This window comes from Bubalus bubalis, chromosome 7, assembly GCF_019923935.1.
Source record: "Bubalus bubalis isolate 160015118507 breed Murrah chromosome 7, NDDB_SH_1, whole genome shotgun sequence".
NCBI classification, from domain to species: Eukaryota; Metazoa; Chordata; class Mammalia; order Artiodactyla; family Bovidae; genus Bubalus; species Bubalus bubalis.
In genome coordinates this window covers 40200342-40219839 of record NC_059163.1, presented here as the reverse complement: position 1 = coordinate 40219839, position 19498 = coordinate 40200342, and the positions used below count along the sequence as shown (strand labels likewise).

At 34.8% G+C, this 19498-nt stretch overlaps 1 protein-coding gene across 9 annotated transcripts in view; it reads left to right on the top strand.

Annotated features, from left to right (window-relative positions):
• ADGRL3 (adhesion G protein-coupled receptor L3) overlaps positions 1-19498 on the top strand; it is a 955586-nt gene that overhangs the window by 438383 nt on the left and 497705 nt on the right. The window lies entirely within an intron of this gene.

Here is a 19498-nt window from a genome sequence, read left to right as displayed (position 1 = left end):
CAGTGGAAATACAGAAAAAGACATAAGTATGATCTTAAAAAAAAGCGTGAAAACCAAAGGAGATTTATACTCAAGTGGAGACCACAAACATAGGGTACTATATAGTAGACATCAAGGCAATTAGTGGGTTCGGATTAGAGGAGTGTGAGAGTTTGGGTCAGCATGAAAGCAGGTAGCTGTTTTACTGGATGCCTGTGTTAACCTCCCAGGCCCCAAGATGATGCTCTACAGCTTTATTTATACCATCTAATCTACTAGGAATTATTTTGTGTATAATTCTCATATTCACTTAAAACTCAGGCAGTATTGAAATTTACTAGATGTGTAACTTTGATTAAGCACTTATTATGTTCCTGGCACTATGCTTGACAATTGACTTAATTCCTATGAAGGAGATTCAAATTATTATCCTCATTGAATACAGAAGACTACTACTTGAAAAGTTTGAGAAGGTTGTTCATGAATAGATAGCTTTGGATAGGAAACATGACATTTATATTCATTACACTCATTTTCATCTTGCAGAAAATAAAGCTTATTTCTTGGCATATAATAAAAATCAACAGCTGTTTGTTGAATTAATGGCTGAGTAGATAGATAAATAAATTGTATTAGCTTACAAATAATAATAATAAGATGTTCACATCAGATGATGTTTCCCAAATGATGAGTTTGAGTGTTTTTGAATATTTTAATAATATTTGTTAGAGAGTTTTTAAAAATTTTTTGGCTTGTTTTAAATCCTTTTTCTTGGCAAAACTTGCTTTAATCAATTTAGTGTTATGGTAAACAGGCCCATAAACCATAGAAAACACTATAATTATGCAATTCACCACTTTTTAAAAAGTGCAAATATTATTTCAATGGGCTTATATTTTCTCTACAGTAACTGATCAGGGGACCACAAACATTGAAGAAAAGAAACTTCAGCTCTTCATGAATCCTATCTGTGCAGTTATTCTTACTTGTGTTACTTTTTTGCTTCAGTGAAGACCACTTTTAATTCAGCCTCACTTGGTCTTCTATTTTGTCTTGTAGACCAATTTATAACCCAGTTTGTCCTTAGACTTATTAGTTAAAATTCGTTTATCCAGATACTGTAATGTGAGAAAACAAATATGGTTTAAATGCTTATGTTTTTAAAAAGAGCAATTTATGAGACTGTGAATTGTCTAAGGGACTACAGATGAATCCCTTTTTAGTATATACTTTTGAAAATATAAAACCCTATCTTAGAAAACCTAAAGCATGTGACATGATATTCATGGAAATGTGGTATCTCAAAATAGTATAAATTAAATAATATACCAGCAACTTATCATTTATAAAAATGTCACTTATTTCACAATTTCCCCCCTAAATAGCACTGCATTAATTTGTTTCGTATGAAATTAAATATGGCAGAGATTATTACATATTTGACAATTGTGTGTGTTCTCAAGGCCCTGTTCTGTGATATGACCTCTTCTTTGAGACCATTGAAATAAAGAAGTGCCTTTGACAATTCGAATCTCCAGGCATCTTTATGTAAATGATCATCTTTTGCCAAAAGTTCAGGATATCTGTGACAAATTCTTAGTGTATTTCTGAAGTAAGATTTATAGGCCATCTGAGCAAAGCTGTAGGACCAAAATAACAGTTGTTCATTAATGCAGAAAATCAGCAATAGAAAGACACTTATTCAGTAATATGTGCTAAGCATAGTACTAGGCATTGGGATCTGGTATTATATTCTTTGAAAATTAAATCAAATATCTGAAAATCATTTGTTTACAAATGTCAGCATTTCTATCATATTTGTTTAAACATACTTGTAAAATGATATGGTTTGATTGAAGTGGGATCACTATTGCAATTTATCCCTTCATTTTTTTGGCATGAATCACAGAAAGCCAATTATGAGTATAATCATCCTTTTTGCTCTGTTCTTCAACAACTTATTGATTAAAGTCAACGTCTGTTTATAACAATACATTTTTGAAAGCTTCCTCTAATAAGAATTTGAGCAAGACTTTTAATGAAATTATTTTAAATAACATTGAGCTCTATAAGATTTTAAAATTGTGTTTTAGTAACTTTAAAAACAATCTTGTTAAAATCATTTTCAGTTCAGTTTAGTTCAGTTCAGTTGCTCAGTTGTGTCTGACTCTTTGAGACCCCATGAATCACAGCACGCCAGGCCTCCCTGTCCATCACCAACTCCCGGAGTTCACCCAGACTCACGTCCATCGAGTCAGTGATGCCATCCAGCCATCTCCTCCTCTGTCGTCCCCTTCTCCTCCTACCCCCAATCCCTGCCAGCATCAGTGTCTTTTCCAATGAGTCAACTCTTCGCATGAGGTGGCCAAAGTAATGGAGTTTCAGCTTTAGCATCAGTCCTTCCAAAGAAATCCCAGGGCTGATCTCCTTCAGAATGGACTGGTTGGATCTCCTTGCAGTCCAAGGGACTCTCGAGAGTCTTCTCCAACACCACAGCAAAAGCATCAATCCTTCGGCGTTCAGCCTTCTTCACAGTCCAACTCTCACATCCATACATGACCACTGGAAAAACCATATCCTTGATTAGACGGACCTTTGTTGGCAAAGTAATGTCTCTGCTTTTGAATATGCTATCTAGGTTGGTCATAACTTTCCTTCCAAGGAGTAAGCATCTTTTAATTTCATGGGTGCAATCACCATCTGCCATGGTTTTGGAGCCCAGAAAAATAAAGTCTGACACTGTTTCCACTGTTTCCCCATCTATTTCCCATGAAGTGGTGGGACCGGATGCCATGATCTTCATTTTCTGAATGTTGAGCTTTAAGGCAACTTTTTCACTCTCCACTTTCACTTTCATCAAGAGGCTTTTTAGTTCCTCTTCACTTTCTGCCATAAGGCTGGTGTCATCTGCATATCTGAGGTTATTGATATTTCTCCCAGCAATCTTGATTCCAGCTTGTGCTTCTTCCAGCCCAACGTTTCTCATGATGTACTCTGCATAGAAGTTAAATAAGCAGGGTGACAGTATACAGCCTTGACAGCCATTTGTTTCAGGCTTCAGTTGGTGAAACTATGCTGTGTTCTCTCAAAGTATCATTTTTTTTTTTCATTTCTTTTTTCTTTCGTAGTCTTCATGATTATCTGGGGGTTAGTTAACCACTTACATATTTAATTGTTCTTAATGTGTATTCCTTTCTCCCATTTATGTTATAAATTCCCTAAGGTCATGAATCAGTGTTTTATTGATCATTGAATACCCACAGCCTGGAACAGTGTTGGGCACTTCCTTTAATGATCAATTTATTTTTGTTGAATGAACAGATGAAATTAATCACTGATTGATATTTATCTTTTAAGCATGTCAAAATATGTATTTCTCAACCATCACCTTGACAGTTTTTATTTCACAGCTTTCTTGTTTAATGATTTGAGGAAGCATCAAGGTGGATGTTGAGAACTTTATTTCTTTGGTTTTAATCTATTTCAAAAAAGTTGCTGTGTGGTTCTGAAAATACATAAATACTTTGTATTAACTTTTTTTAATAGATGGGAAATTTTATTAACCTTAATAATGTATTTTGAGGTTGAGCTGAACAAATAAAATAGAATCCTGGACATGTCTTATATAATTTCATGACACATATACAATTTTCATCCACATATACAATATTCTTTGCTATAGGCTTTATCACCTGTTTTCTGTGATTTTTTAAAATGGGGTTTTTGAAGTCAGTTCATAAGGATTTTGAAACTTAAGTGTGTGAGGTAAGTTTCTGCCTTCAGAATATTTTTGTTGTATTTATTGTTGTTAGAGAAAAGAGAAAAATCTATTCAGAATCCTTCTGGTGGCTTTGCCTTGAAGTTGGGGAGAGGTGAAATTTCACTTCTGACTCAGCCCCATGTATTACATTTTCACTCAAAAGATCTTCCCTAATGTTCAGAATTATTCAACGTATGCTTGGGATTTTTGTTTGTATGTTGCTTTGCTTAAGACTTACAGTTTCATTTTAGCTAGATTTTTTCTACATTCTGATTCCTTGTTTTTCCTAATTTGGAGAAGAAATCATCATCAGTATTTATGAAAAAGCGCGTTACTATTCTTCCTAATCCTACAGTCTGCACGTTTAGCAAATATCTGAACTTTCATAGGCTTAGAGGTTTTGTTAGTACATTGCTCATTTACTGATATCACTTAGTATTGATTTCACTGTATTTAAAACTAGGATTTACATTCAGTATTTAGTGTTTAGTCAACTTCTTAATGAAATGTGTTCATTTAAAAGAATTGTTAATAAAATATTCACTGGGAATAAAGAATAATTCATTTTGCAAACAGCATTGTCCATTTGCAACATTTGTTAGTTTCTGTAAACAGGTAGTAGGAAATTTGGGCTAAAAATCCAATGAACATGTAGATGTGGATTTGGTCAGGCTCTTCTTGATTAGATTTTTTTGTTCTAATCTCTGGTGTATTACACAGACAGTAATGCTCAGCACTGATTTGGTGAGTTTATATATGTGAAAGCTGTTGTAAATCTTCTGGATAAAGAAATTATAAATATTGTTCTATATGTTTTTTGATACTGAAGATTACCAAAGAGTATATTACAAGGTCTTATCTGTTGATGATTTGTGCTGCTGAATTAGAAAGAGATGTCTTAGCATTGCTTTCCTTAAGGATAAAACAAAACAAAAACATGTAAGCCACTCAAAGCTCTTCATCCTTTCCAGTGAATATACTGTGTTTGCGGGAAAGTCGGAGGAGGGGAAAAATGTGAGTAGTTGCTGCTTGTGTATTTCTGAATGGTATTTGCATTGCTTTTGAGTTCATTCACTGTTTAGAAACCCCTTCCCTTTACAATTAAACATCATTTGGTCTTAACCTGTGACATCACTGTTTGTTCAAAACTGATATTTATCCTTCTCTAAATTTCCTGTATATTTCTTATTAAAATCTGTATGACTGCAGATTTTCTCTGGTGTATGACAAGAAAAACATATATTTTAAACTTGGTGATTTGCCATAAAGAAAGTCATTTATTTATATACTGTAGTAAAAATATAATTGCATTTGAAAATTAATGCCTTATTTTAAAATCAATGATTTTCCATCTTACCACAGTAGATTTTCACACAAAGGAAATTTTCATATTAGTTTTTGTGATATAATATTGAAATGTATTAAATGTTAGAAAGAAATTTTAAGATTCTTGAAATAATAATAGTATACTGTTGTATTTTGTGCTATTAAAAAAGGGTTCTGTCAGACACAGTAAGTGGAATAATAACTTGAAATTTGATTCAGACATTAGGCTTAATTTCACTAAAGAAATGGCAATCATAAATTTTATATTATTAATAACTAGTGTGATATTGTCTCATCACCTTATGTATCTCCTGATATAATCCCCCTTCCTTTGTTCTCTGTGAAACATACAAAGAGAGTCATTGCATCTTTTTTCCTATATGAATTTCCAGTTAAATCCTCTCATTCTTGTGATTTTAGACTAACCCATTTGCCTGGAGAATCCCACGGACAAAGGAGCCTGGTGGGCTGCAGTCCGTGGGGTTGCAAAGAGTCGGACGTGACTGAGCAACTAACACACAGTTTCTTGGTGTACACCAAATAGGGGTGATGATGTTGACAAGCTTTAGAGTTTGGAGTGTGAAATACAATGATATATAAGAAAATAAAATTATACTTTTAAAGCACCTGATATTTGTTAGCTTACCATCATCATATGATCTTATAGCTTATTGCAATATTTGTTTCATCAATTTCTAGACTGTTATTTTTCACTCTGTTCTTTTTGAATAATCTTTTGGCTAGGGCTTTTAGGATTAATTTAATTAATATTATGTTTTTCTTTTAGGCTGTAATTTTCCACTACCCTATATCAGTTCAATTAAGTTACTCAGTTCTGTCTGACTCTTTGCAACCCCATGAACCACAGCATGCCAGGCCTCCCAATCCATCACCAACTCCTGGAGTTCATCCAAACCCATGTCCATTGAGTGAGTGATGCCATCCAACCATCTCATCCTCTGTCGTCCCCTTCTTCTCCTGCCCTCAGTCTTTTCCAGTATCAGGGTCTTTTCAATGAGTCAGCTCTTCCCATTAGGTGGCCAAAGTATTGGAGTTTCAGCTTCAACATCAGTCCTTCCAATGAACACCCAGGACTGATCTCCTTTAGGATGGACTGGTTGGATCTCTTTGCAGTCCAAGGGACTCTTAAGAGTCTTCTCCAACACCATAGTTCAAAAGAATCAACTCTTCAGCACTCAGCTTTCTTCACAGTCCAACTCTCACATCCATTCATGACCACTGGAAAAACCATAGCCTTGATGAGACAGACCTTTGTTTGCAAAGTAATGTCTCTGCTTTTATTAAAAAGACATGCTGTCTAGGTTGGTCATAATAGAGACATGCTGTCTAAGTTGATCATAACTTTCCTTCCAGGGTGTAACTGTCTTTTAATTTCATGGCTGCAGTCACCATCTGCAGTGATTTTGGAGCTCAGAAAAATAAAGTCAGCCACTGTTTCCCCATCTATTTGCCATTAAGTGATGGGATCAGATGCCATGATTTTAGTTTTCTGAATGTTGAACTTTAAGCCAACTTTTTCACTCTCCTCTTTCACTTTCATCAAGAGGCTCTTTAGTTCTATTTCACTTTCTGCCATAAGCGTGGTGTCATCTGCATATCTGAGGTTATTGATATTTCTCCCAGCAATCTTGATTCCAGCTGGGCTTCCGCCAGCCCAGCATTTCTCATGATGTACTCTGCGTATAAGTTAAATTAGCAGGGTGACAATATCCAGCCTTGACGTACTCCTTTTCCTATTTGGAACCAGTCTGTTGTTCCATGTCCAGTTCTAACTGTTGCTTCCTGACCTGCACACAGGTTTCTCAAGAGGCAGGTCAGATGGTCTGGTATTCCCATCTCTTTCAGAATTTTCCACTGTTTATTGTGATCCACACAGTCAAAGGCTTTGGTATAGTCAATAATGCAGAAATAGATGTTTTTCTGGAACTCTCTTGCTTTTTCTATGATCCAGCAGATGTTGGCAATTTGATCTCTGGTTTCTCTGCCTTTTCTAAAACCAGCTTGAAAATCTGGAAATTCATTGTTCACATATTGCTGAAGCCTAGATTGGAGTATTTTAAGCATTACTTTACTAGTGTGTCAGATGAATGCAATTGTGCGGTAGTTTGAGCATTCTTTGGCATTGCCTTTCTTTGGGATTGGAATGAAAACTGACCTTTTCCAGTCCTGTGGCCACTGCTGCATTTTTCAAATTTGCTGGCATATTGAGTGCAGCACTTTCATAGCGTCATCTTTCAGTATTTGAAATAGCTTAACTGATATTCCATCACCTCCACTAGCTTTGTTCGTAGTGATGCTTCCTAAAGCCCACTTGATTTCCCATTCCAGGATGTCTGTCTCTGAGTGATCACACCATCGTGATTATCTGGGTTCTGGACATCTTTTTTGTACAGTTCTGTGTATTCTTGCCACCTCTTCTTAATATCCTATATGATTTGGACTATATTCTGGATCTGATTTCAAGACTCTTTCTGAGTTAACTACTGTTTAGTTCTTTCTGCCATCTACTTACCCTCTTGTAAATATGTCTCCTCTTTCTCATATTTGTTGGGATAGAGTTGATAACATTATGTTTGTTTAAGGTATACAATATGTTGATTTCATACACATGTATTTTATGAAGTGATTACCATAATAGAGTTAGTTAATACCTTCATCATCTCACATAATTGTGATTTGATTTTTGTTATGGGAACATTTAAAGTCTACACTCAGCAAATTTCAACTATATAATATAGTTTTGTTATTTGTATTCTCCATGCTGTACATTAGATTTTCAGAATTTATCCATCTTATAAATACTAGAAATTTAAACCCTTTGGTAATATATGTCCATTTCCTTAACCCCCAGCCCCCAGAGACCACTAATCCATTCTCTGTTTCTATCAGTTTGCCATTTTAGATTCCATATATCAGTTCAGTTAAGTCACTCAGTAGTGTCTGACTCTTTGTGACCACATGGACTGCAGCAAGCAAGACTTTCCTGTCCATCACCAACTCCCATAGCTTACTCAAACTACTGTCCATTGAGTTGGTGGTGCATTCCAGCCATATCATCCTCTGTCATCCCCTTCTCCTCCTGCCTTCAATCATTCCCAGCATCAGGGTCTTTTCCAACCAGTCACTTCTTTACATCAGGTGGCTAAAGTATTGGAGTTTCACCTTCAGCATCAGTCCCTCCAATGAATATTCAGGACTGATTTCCTTTAGGATTGACTGGTTTAGTCTTCTTGAAGTCCAAGAGACTCAAGAGTCTTCTGCAACACCGAAGTTCAAAAGCATCAATTCTTCAGAGCTCTGCTTTCTTTAGGGTCCAACTTTTACATCCATACATGACTACTGGAAAAACCATAACTTTGACTATATGGACTTTTGTCAGCTAAGTAATGTCTGTACTTTTTAATACACTGTCTAGGTTTGTCATAGCTTTCTTCCAATGAGGAAACATTTTTTAAATTTCAAGGCTGCAGTCACCATCTGCAATGATTTTGGAGCCCAAGAAAATAAAGTCTCTCACTGTTTCCATTGTTTCCTCATCTACTTGCCATGAAGTGATGGGATCCGATGCCATGACCTTTATTTGCTGAATGCTGAGCTTTAAGCCAGTTTTTTTCACTCTTCTCTTTCACTTTTCATCAAGAGGCTCTTTAGTTCCTCTTCATTTTCTGTCGTAAAGGTGATGTCATCTGCATATCTGAGATTATTGAGATTTCTCTTGGCCATTTTCATTCCAGCTTGTGCTTCATCCAGCCCAGTATTTTGAACGATGTACTCTGCATGTAAGTTAAATAAGCAGGGTGACACTATACCAACTTGATGTACTCCTTTCCCAGTTTGGAACCAGACCATTGTTCATGTCCAGTTCTAACTGTTGCATCTTGACCTGCATACAGATTTCTCGGGAGGCTGGTAAGGTAGTCTGATCTTCTCATCTCTTTAAGACTTTTACACAGATTGTTGTGATCCACACAGTCAAAGGCTTTGGCGTAGTCAATAAAGCACAAGTAGTTGTTTTTCTGGAACTCTATTGCTTTTTTAATGATCCAACAATGTTGGCAGTTTGATCTATGGTTCCTCTGCCCCTTCTAAATCCAACCTGAACATCTGGAAGTTCTTGGTTCATGTACTGTTGAAGCCTAACTTATAAATTATGAGCATTACTTTGCTAGCGTGTGCTGCTGCTGCTGCTAAGTCACTTCAGTCATGTCCGACTCTGTGCAACCCCATAGACGGCAGCCCACCAGGCTCCCCCATCCTTGGGATTCTCCAGGCTAGAACACTGGAGGTGGTTGCCATTTCCTTCTCCAATACATGAAAGTGAAAAGTGAAAGTGAAGTGAGATGAGTACAATTATGTGATAGTTTGAACATTCTTTGGCTTTGCCTTTCTTTGGGATTGAAATGAAAACTGACCTTTTCCAGTGCTGTGGCCACTGCTAAATTTTCCAATTTTGCTGGCATATTGAGTGCAGCACTTTCTCAGCATCATGTTTTAGAATTTGAAATAGCTTAACTGGAATACCGTCGCCTCCACTAGCTTTGTTTGACCTCTACAGACCACTTGACTTTTCATTCCAGGATATCTGTCACTAGGTGAGTGATCATACCGTTGTGGTTATCTTGGTCATTATGATCTTTTTTGTATAGTTTTTCTGTGTATCCTTAAGTTGTATTATACAGTAGTTGACTTTCTCTCGTCTGACTTTCCTTACTTAGCATAATGTCCTCAAGGTCCATCAGTTTTGCAAATGGTGTGATTTCCTTTTTTCTCATGACTGAATGATATTCCATTGTGTACATATACCACATCTGCTCTATTCATCCATCCATCATTTTTACATTGTAATATAATTACACTGTTTCCAATTTTTGACTATTGAAAATATGCTGTAATGTAAAAGGGGGTACAGGCATCTCCTGAGATCATTACTCAGGACGTTGAATATTTCTTTCTTTGCTCCGAACTTCTGCCTGGAATATTTTATTCTCTTTTCTCCTGTATTCACCTATTATTTCATCTTTAAAGGGTATCTCAAGTTTGCTTCCTTAGGAAATCTATCTTAAGCACCCAAACATTGCTTCATTACTTTGTATTTGTTTCCCATTTTCCTTGTATTTTGGTTTGGTTAAACTTTTCATAGGTTGTGTATTTTCTTATCAACTATAAACTTCCAGAGTGGTAGGAAACACTTAGGAAGATTCTCAGTTCTTTTGCTGTGGACCATCTGTCTGTCTGCTCTCTCCTGCTATGAAGTTTTACCCATCGGATCTTGTTGCCATTATTCTATAACCTTTGGTTTTAGTAATTATGGATACTTTCTTTTGGCTTTGGGGATTTTGCCACACTCACATCATTAGGTCTCTCTAGATTGTTTTCCATTTATATTCATGAGGAATGAAATTTCTAAGCTGTCATATTTCACATATCACATTATCCATGTTATCTTTATATCAAGTCTATCTCTATTATCTGTATTTATGTTTATCTGTCTATTAAGAGATCAATATGGAGAAATTTATAATGAGGGATTGACTCACACAATTATGAAGGCTGAGAAATCCCATGATTTGCTGGTTTTCAAGCTGGCAGCCTGGGAAATGCAGTGATATAGTTCAGTCCAGTTTTCAGGTTTGTAAACCTGAAAATCAGAGTGTCATTGATATACGTCTTGGCCTGTGACTGAGGGACTGTGATCTTGGAGCACCAATGTTAGAGGGTGGAAGATACTTACTTATTCCAGCTCATGCAGAGAGAAAATTTATACTTCTTCATTTTTGTTGTATTCAGACCCTCAACAGCCCACCTTAAATTGGTGACAGTGATTAGTCTTCAGAATCAAATGCTAAAGTTTGTTAATCTTTTCTAGAGAGGTCCTAAAGATACTCTCAGAAGTATCTATCAAACAAAAGATACTGTTTGAGCAGCTACCTGGAGCATCCCTTTGCCCAGTCACATTGACACAAACAATTAACCATCACGTACAAATGTCTGTCATTTTCTTGATTTCATATGATAGCTCTGAAGGTCTTTTTTGCCCAACTTTTGCAATCCCATTCTGTCGAGGACCACTGCTAGGCCTGAGATAGTCACCCATGTGGATGGAGAATTTAAACAGCATCCATGTCTTATGTTTAGTAACACCCAGCAGCCGCCTTGTTGTTGTTCAGTTGCTCAGTCATGTCCAACTCTTTGCAACCCCATCGACTGCAGCATACCAGGCCTCCCTGTCCTTCAGCATGTCTCAGAGTTTTCCCAAGTTCATGTCCATTGCATTGGTGATGCCGTCCAGCCATCTCAGCCTCTTACACCCTCTTCTCCTTGCATCCTCAATCTTTCCCAGCATCTGGGACTTTTCCAATGAGTCGTCTGTTCACAGCCACCTTGTAATTGATAAATATGCATTTCAAATTAAATTGGCATATCTTTGAAAATCTTTTGAATTGTATATATATATATATATTTTTTAGTAGACTCTTGTTTATCTTGAAATTATACTTTTTAGTCTTAAGAGCATTTTGAACAGCCAGGTTGGTGTTTTTGACATTTAGAAAAAGACTGGGATAATTGTGATATGTGAAATTTGACACAGTTTTAGACATTTTATCCCTCATGAATATAATTGGAAGGAATGTCGAATATAATTTTATTAAATGTTGAAACTTATAACAAGTATATATGAATTCATTTATTCAGACACTTGATACATTTTTTAGGCAACCTCCATGTGGATAATTTCACTTAAAGGTCACCAATTTGTATATGTATCTTTAAAAAGAATGATTAATGTTACTTTCATGTTGAAGCTCGATAATTCAAAAGGATAGCTTTGCATTGTTTCATGATATTAATCTCTTTAGAATACTTTTTCCTGTAATTTCAGAATTGTAATTTTCATGCTTTATTTTTTCTTTAACCTCAGACCATAATTGCCTTTGGTTATTTCTTTATGATGTCAGTTTTGTCACTGTTACACTTAATTAAATACTAAAGTATTTAAATGATATGTATTCTTTATTGAAGTAGACTTGTTGAAATTCAGTGTATTGGATGCTTGCTGGTAGGAGATGTACTTTTATATAAAGTAGATGATAGGTTGATATTTCACTGGGTTTCCAATATTATTTTTGTAGCCAAACATTTCAGACTAGATCTTCAGAGCACATTTTTAAAAATTTGGATAAGTATGTTGGCATGTAAAACAACAAAGAGAAACTATACATATTTAAGAACATTATATCATAGGCTCTGTTGAAAATTAGAATTGGGAATATTTGCTTTTTGGAGCTTGGTGGGCTGCAGTCCATGGGGTCGCAAACAGTCAGACACGACTGAGTGACTTGACTTTCACTTTTCACTTTCATGCATTGGAGAAGGAAATGGCAACCCACTCCCGTGTTCTTGCCTGGAGAATCCCAGGGACGGAGGAGCCTGGTGGACTGCCGTATCTGGGGTCACACAGAGTCGGACACGACTGAAGCGACTTAGCAGCAGCAGCAGCTTTTTGGCAGCATTTAAGTAATGAAGTATTTTTAAAAGTCATTACTGATAATTTATGGTAGAAAGTAGCCCACTCCCAGATATGTTAGTATTCTCTATAATTAAATTCCTTTAAAATCATTAGCTTTGACTTATAAATGGTTTTTTTTTTTTTTATTTTATTGTATTGGTTCTGCCACATATCAACATGAATCCGTCACGGGCGTACAGGTGTTCTCATCCTGAACCCTACTTAATTTACTTCTTTCTCTTAAGGAAAGAGATCTATATCTATCTATCTATCTATCTATCTATCTATATATATATATATATAGATATTTTATTTTAAAGTTTCCAATAGAACTTTTCTGTTTTTTTTCTTTTTCTTTTATTATCATTGGAATACAGAGGATGAAAATTAACACCTATTAGTAATCTGTTTATGGTACCGAAAATTGATTATTTATGTATTATAAATAATATAAAAATATGTGTATGATAAATTGGATAATAAAATACAATTATATATATAGTTGTATTTTTAAAAATTAATTGCCTGAACTATGTTTAAGTAAAGGGATGGTAATATTAGACTGCCTGTGTGGGTCATTCATAATATTTTTCTTTTATTGATTTTGTAATTCTTCAATATCATCCAACAGTTTCAATATCCACTCTTTAAGCATTCCTTCGGACCTGATTTCACACTCTATTATTAATAGATAGCTCCAAAATTACTGGCTTACAAGAATAAACATTTATTATTTTCTATGGTTTCTTTAGGTTAGGTATCTGGAAGTAGCTTAGTTTGCATTTGCTGGTTCTGGTTCAGTCTCTCATGGGTTTGTAGTTCTTCTTTCTGGTGGCTGTAAGGTTAGTCTCCAAGATGCTTCACTCACCTGCCTTACGAGTTCATTCTAGCTGTCAGCATAGTGTTCAGTTCCTTTTCTGGACCTCTCCTTGGGGCCGCTTGAATGGTTTCAAGATTTGGTAACTACCTTTGTACAAAGTGAGTGGTTCAAGAGAGAGGTTAAAGCTGCAGTGTCTTGTTAATGAACTATTCTTGGAAAGTATACACTCTCATGTCTATCAAGCTATGTTCATTTGAAGTGAATTGCTACAGAGGATAAGATGGTTGGATGGCATCACTGACTCAATGGGCATCGGTTTGGGTGGACTCTGGGAGTTGGTGATGGACAGGAAGGCCTGGCGTGCTGCGCTCCATGGGGTCACAAAGAGCTGGACATGACTGAGCGACTGAACTGAACTGAACTGAACTAAGTAAAGCACACATTCAGGGTAAGGGCGATGAAACTGGAGAAGTAGCAAAGAATTATGAACATATTTTAAAACTGTCATATAGACCTCTTTAGTAAGATCTGTTCTCCCTCTTCTGGGTTGTTTTTATTTACTGCTTTGGTTTTAAGTACTACTTTACAATTCTCAAATTTATAAAGATCTCTTTTCTAAATCATGACCTTTTCAACTTCCTAATAGATTTTGTTCAAGGCACTGTACTCTAACTTGCTTCTTCCAGAAACCTGGTAGGCATCCTTGTCACCCTCACTTTTACCCTTCATGTTCAACCAATCATTAGTCATGTAATTTTTTTTGTCCCTAAACATAGATATATTATCTGTCATTACCATTTAAAACAACCATTTTATCTTTATTACTGCAAATATCCTTCTAATATGCATTTTCCTCTCTATGCTTAATTTTTTCTTAGTAAATTTAATTTTGTTTAATACATGGGATAATATGCTTCTCAGGTGGTGCAGGAGAGAATCTGCCTGCCAGTGCAGGGGACACAAAGATGCAGGTTCAATCCCTGGGTTGGGAAAATTCCCTGGAGAAGGAAATTGCAACCTGCTCCAATATTTCTTTTCTGGAAAACTCCATGGACAAGGAGACGGGTAGGCTATAGTTCACAGGGTTACAAAGAGTCAATTGCGACTGAAGTGATTGAGCATGCATGTAGTCACACATACTTGATTCATCTGTCCTGAAGCTAAGTGGTAGTGGCAGGTATATTAGTCCTTTTAGGCAAAATCTTCTTTAAGTAGATAAATAGTGCTTTTCTCTATGTTATGGATATCCAGCATCTAATCAATATACTCATCTATGTGTCTTCTGAGGCCACTGATACTCCAACTTCTGCATTTATCCTCTTTTACTCTATATGTACTCCTCAAGCTATTTTATGTCATTACCATGGTTTTAGCCTATATTCTATTCTTGAATTCTAGACTCATGAATCCAAATGAGAATTAAACATTCCTGAGTATTATCCTGACACTTAAATTCAATGTGTTTAAAAACTTAATTAATTATACTAGATTAATGCCCTCAACCAACTAACTGATCGCTTGCCTCTTAATCTGTTTAGTCTTTTACTTAGTTGCTATCTTTTGTCCTGCAATCCTGTGTTTCAAGTTCCACCCCCTTCTTTGAGTGTTCCCCTCTATAAAGCTCTAATGTTATCCTAGCAAGACTCTGACCCCTGTTCTTGAGTCCAGGTGGAAGCAATTAACTCTCCTGTGGTCATTAGCTTTTAGCACCCAGTTCCCAACCTCACCAACCACCTCCCCGTGCCCCCCACCCCCAACCCCCGTCCTGCCCAGGCAATCCTTAGATTGGTATCTTTAGTTACCCAAAACTCACCAAGAATTTAAAGTATTTTGAGTCAAATGTCATCAACCCAGCATTATGATAGGAAAGCAACAAGAGGCTTCAATAGCAGAGTGGCCGAAGTCTCAGAAAATGAAGAATCAGAGTGATTTGTGCTGAACCAAGTGAGCAAAAACTGGGATATAATTTTCTTGTTGTTTAATCCCTGGTTAAGATCACTTTTAATTAAGGATGTTTTTCACATAGAACTCGGGCACTTTCTGAGGTTCTTGCCATTGGTAGCAGAGAAGTTCATTTTCATTTGTGTCCCCTTTGTCCTGTGGTCAGTGGGTAGTAACAAACTGTAGTACCTATCAGAAGTCTACCAGGTTTCACATTTAGTTTTTCCAATTTATTCTGTCAAAGTCTGTCTATCACATACATAATAGGTAACACTCTTATTACTACAGATTAACTCAATGTAAGAAAGTGAGATGGAGCTCAAGAATATGTCTTCTTTGCCCTGTATTATTTTTCCATAGCCGCTTCACAATGCCCAGTGCAATATATCCTGATTAAAAATATGGTAGATTATTTCACTGGATAAATGCAGTAAATATACTATGAAAATACTATGGCATTTTCCATGTCATAGCATTTTTCCATAGTAACCAAAGTCTCTCCATTGTTATCATGATAACTGAATGGAAAGCAAGACAAAATGATGAAAATAAAAACTTTTAAGCATTTTATTTTTACATTTGAATTGCTCGCTGATTAGAGTATTTAGCAACATAATTAGAAGTAATTTAAGTAGCTAATCAGATAATGTTATAAAATAGTTTCCAGTGATACATTCCTTTAAACAAAGCATACACATTTAGGAATGTAATTTATCACTGAGTTATTGATACAAATGCAATTATATGTTACATAGAAGAAAGCATCCACAAATCAACCGTGGTACCTTGTAAAAATGTCCATATCTATAACTTTTGAGTAATTCTCATAGGGTTAAAAGAGATACATGGGAAACTGGCCCTCCATATTTTAGCTCTCTTTGCCATTTTTTAGTGTCTGGTTCTAAATCATATTTTGACAGTTAAAGACAGATAAAGCTATGTCTGTGTGTGTACTTGTTTTAGTAAAATTGACTGATGAGTTTAATCAGTCAAATTGTCCACTTAGACAAATGCTTTGACTGTATGATTTGCTTATTTGTTTTTCTTTCTTTATTAAATTAACTTGTTTTAAACAATTTGATTTAATTGGTTAGGTTAACAAAACAGCAAGATCAACTCAATGTTTGGAAACAGTTTCGATGTGATTTTTTTAAAATAGTTATACCAAAGTTAAGAAAAAAACTGTCTCTTAGCAAATGCTCAAGAGTTTACTGTAAAACATTCAGAAAAATTCAGATTTCAAGAATGTTTTGTAAATAAACAAGCAAAAAGTGTCTATTATTCTATTTTAACTGATCAAAGTTATGAAACTAGTTTCCAAAATTGAAGCATGTTTATTGTTCAACGATTTTATTAATTAAAATACTATATACATTAATGAAAATGTCTTTTTCCTTGAAAGAATCTCATTATTAAAAAGAACTTCAGGTTTAAAAATAGGTGTCTAGTTTCTAAATAATATATATATATATATATATATATTTTATATTACGAACCATAGAAGTGCACATTTTAGAAATTCAGTGTCTGTTGTGAGTCTACCCTGTCAAATATTGACTCAAGATCAAACTTTAAAAATAATGTTACCTCCAATCTCTATGTTCATTCTCTTTTATCAGTGCTGTGTCTGTGATAGATTTGTGTGTGTGTGTGTGTGTGTGTGTTTGCCTGTGTGTGTCTGTCTCTCTGTGTTTAAAGGTGATGGAGGACAGAATAAGAAAGATGCTGAATGAAAAGAATGGAATTAACTGTACAGTTTGGCTTGAGTGACTGACTTACTCGGAAGTTATGCATGGGGTCTTTGGGGGTGTTTATGGTTTTTCCAAAGTAGTATTGAGATAAAAACTAATATCAGTCTCAATTTAGAAATGAATTATGGTTTCATACAACGAATCGGTATTTTCTCTAAGTTTCAAGTGAAAATGTTTATAGTAATAAAGTCTCATTTCCCCATTACAACTCTTTTTACACTTTCTTGTTTCTCTCCTCTCTTCTTTGCTTTTTAGGTTTCATACTTAATGTAAAAGCCATAAGAAAAGTTGAATGTATTTCCTTAAATACATTTTTATGTATGTACACACTGAGTTAATCAACCATCAATTAAAATGTAATGGTATCATGTGTTTATCTCTATAATTAATTCTGTTAAATGAATATCAACTTACTAATTGGTTGGTAAACACTTGATTTTGGAATTTCAGTCATGTGCTTTTAAAAGAAGACTTGTTGAGTTATTCCAATTAAACATTTAACTATCTTGCAATAATGTACTGATTATGTTCACAGTCTTAGATTATGAAACTGTTAAATCTGACATGAAAAGACAGACGGTTTGCTGTATGAAAATGAAATATATATGCACAGCAAATATCTGAAACCAAGCAGCAAATGAGAAAAACACAAAGGACAAAATTTCAATTTTCTTGCTGTGCAAAAAAGTTTCGGAATAACAAACTACAAATGTGAGCAAGCAGTTCACAAATGAAATATATATGGAGGATTAATAAACATATGACAATATATTTCATTGTATAAATAAAATGGTGAAAATTAAAATAATGATTGTTATATCATTTTGTCTATCACTGGCAAAATATAAAAGAATTGGTAATCTGTAGTGTTTTTTTTTATAGATAGAACTATAAAACTTTATTAAAAGCTGTTAAAAAAAATCCAACCCAAATAGAGTGATAAGACTGAAGTGACTTAGCAGCAGCAGCAGCAGTTTTAAAGAAGAAAAGTACTGATGATAGAAGTATGCATTTATATTAAGCTTTTTGGACATTTAGTTGTTGATATTTGGCAAACTTCATATATATTTACCCCCCTATAAATTTTATTTATAGACATGTGCCATAAAATATATTTAGATAATTATATTTTTTCTTAAGTATCATAGCCAAGTACACAGGTCTGTACTTCTTTACAATATTATGACACAAAAACACTGGGACATTTCTAAGTACCTGTTAACATAAGACCAATTAAATAACATTTTATGTGTATATGTATGTGCAATGCAGGTGTTAAAAATGTGAGATTCAACTAGGAATGAAAAGATTTCCACCATATATTGTTAAATTAATAAGTAAAATAAATCAGTGTATCAAGCAATATGTATAGTGTGATGCTACCTGACCGAAAGTTACTTAAGTAAAATTTAAAAAGGGAAGGGAAGAAAAATACAATGTTTTTTTTCTGTAGACAATTTTTATAGGAAGGTCACCACATCGTTAACTAGTTACCTCCTGACATTGAAAGATAGATGCAGCAAGGGACCTGAAGGAATTGTAATTTGTCTCCTTACAAATCTCTATCTTCTAAAAGAACATTCACTATTTCTATCATTAATTGAAAACGTATACTGATTTATTTTCATTATTTATTGAAACAATAAAACAGTTTTAAAATTGAAATAGATTACCTTTTTAAGTAAGTATATATAAGCTCAAGAACAGTACTTTTTTGGAGAGGGGTAATGGTTTCCATAGAAAAATGAAACAGATACAGTATTCCTGAGGTTAATTTGAGACTCTTGTTTTACAAATTGGATGATATTTCTGTATAGTCTTTAATGCGTCTACCAGCCAGTGCTTTAGAAAATCCAGAGTGCTTTGTTTCCATTTATAAGGGGGAAAACAAACAAACAAACTGTGAGACTAGGTTTTTAAGAAATATTTGTTATAGTTAGATTTTTTTAATTTTATTTTATTTTTTAACATCAAAAACATTTTGTACTGGAGTATAGCTGATTAACAATGTTGTGATAGTTTCAGGTGAACAGTGAAGGGACTAATCCATGCATATTCATGTATCCTTTCTATCCCAAATTCCATTCCCATCCAGGCTGGCACATAACATTGCGTTCCATGTGCTATACAAGAGGTTCTTGTTGGTTATCCATTTTAACTATAGCAATGTGTACATTTGCTTCCCAGAGTCTAAACTGTGCCTTCCACTGGCAACCATGAGTTCATTTTCTAAGTCTGTGAATCTCTGTTTTGCAAGTAAGTTCACTTGCATAATTAGATTTTTAAAAATCCTGTCAAGTTACTAAAGTGAAATGCTCCATTTTTAGTTAAATTTATGAATTGAAATTGCTTTATTCCTTATTATTTGTAGACCAAAAACACATATTTTTACT